Raw genomic sequence first — 2,052 nt, forward strand, 5'->3', positions numbered from 1 at the left:
ATGTCAGCAAAAGGAAGCGAGAAGAGGAAGAGACAGTGATTTAACGGGGGAAGGGGGGGGGGGGGGGTTGTCCAATACTCGTGTTTTTTATAAATTTAACTATTTTTCCCTTTCAGCTCAACATGAAATGTCCCAAAAATCTGTATAACCTAGGCCTGCCCCCCACCCCCATTATTCCACCTCTCTCCCTGGTCACCTCACCATCTCTCCCTGGTCACCTCACCATCTCTCCCCAGTCACCTCACCATCTCTCACCATCTCTCCCCAGTCACCTCACCATCTCTCACCATCTCTCCCCAGTCACCTCACCATCTCTCACCATCTCTCCCCAGTCACCTCACCATCTCTCCCCAGTCACCTCACCATCTCTCCCCAGTCACCTCACCATCTCTCACCATCTCTCCCCAGTCACCTCACCATCTCTCCCCAGTCACCTCACCATCTCTCACCATCTCTCCCCAGTCACCTCACCATCTCTCACCATCTCTCCCCGGTCACCTCACCATCTCTCCCCAGTCACCTCACCATCTCTCCCCAGTCACCTCACCATCTCTCCCCAGTCACCTCACCATCTCTCACCATCTCTCCCCAGTCACCTCACCATCTCTCACCATCTCTCCCCGGTCACCTCACCATCTCTCCCCATCTCTCCCCGGTCACCTCACCATATCTCCCCGGTCACCTCACCATCTCTCCCCAGTCACCTCACCATCTCTCCCCAGTCACTTCACCATCTCTCACCATCTCTCCCCAGTCACCTCACCATCTCTCCCCGGTCACCTCACCATCTCTCCCCAGTCACCTCACCATCTCTCACCATCTCTCCCCAGTCACCTCACCATCTCTCCCCGGTCATCTCACCATCTCTCACCATCTCTCCCCAGTCACCTCACCATCTCTCATCATCTCTCCCCGGTCACCTCACCATCGCTCACCATCTCTCACCATCTCTCCCCGGTCACCTCACCATCTCTCCCCGGTCACCTCACCATCTCTCCCCGGTCACCTCACCATCTCTCACCATCTCTCCCCGGTCACCTCACCATCTCTCCCCAGTCACCTCACCATCTCTCACCATCTCTCCCCAGTCACCTCACCATCTCTCCCCGGTCACCTCACCATCTCTCACCATCTCTCCCCGGTCACCTCACCATCTCTCACCATCTCTCCCCAGTCACCTCACCATCTCTCACCATCTCTCCCCAGTCACCTCACCATCTCTCACCATCTCTCCCCAGTCACCTCACCATCTCTCACCATCTCTCCCCAGTCACCTCACCATCTCTCACCATCTCTCCCCGGTCACCTCACCATCTCTCACCATCTCTCCCCGGTCACCTCACCATCTCTCCCCAGTCACCTCACCATCTCTCCCCAGTCACCTCACCATCTCTCCCTGGTCACCTCACCATCTCTCCCCAGTCACCTCACCATCTCTCACCATCTCTCCCCAGTCACCTCACCATCTCTCACCATCTCTCCCCAGTCACCTCACCATCTCTCACCATCTCTCCCCAGTCACCTCACCATCTCTCCCCAGTCACCTCACCATCTCTCCCCAGTCACCTCACCATCTCTCACCATCTCTCCCCAGTCACCTCACCATCTCTCCCCAGTCACCTCACCATCTCTCACCATCTCTCCCCAGTCACCTCACCATCTCTCACCATCTCTCCCCGGTCACCTCACCATCTCTCCCCAGTCACCTCACCATCTCTCCCCAGTCACCTCACCATCTCTCCCCAGTCACCTCACCATCTCTCACCATCTCTCCCCAGTCACCTCACCATCTCTCACCATCTCTCCCCGGTCACCTCACCATCTCTCCCCATCTCTCCCCGGTCACCTCACCATATCTCCCCGGTCACCTCACCATCTCTCCCCAGTCACCTCACCATCTCTCCCCAGTCACTTCACCATCTCTCACCATCTCTCCCCAGTCACCTCACCATCTCTCCCCGGTCACCTCACCATCTCTCCCCAGTCACCTCACCATCTCTCACCATCTCTCCCCAGTCACCTCACCATCTCTCCCCGGTCATCTCACCATCT

This window comes from Pseudophryne corroboree, chromosome 6 (assembly GCF_028390025.1).
Source record: "Pseudophryne corroboree isolate aPseCor3 chromosome 6, aPseCor3.hap2, whole genome shotgun sequence".
NCBI lineage: Eukaryota > Metazoa > Chordata > Amphibia > Anura > Myobatrachidae > Pseudophryne > Pseudophryne corroboree.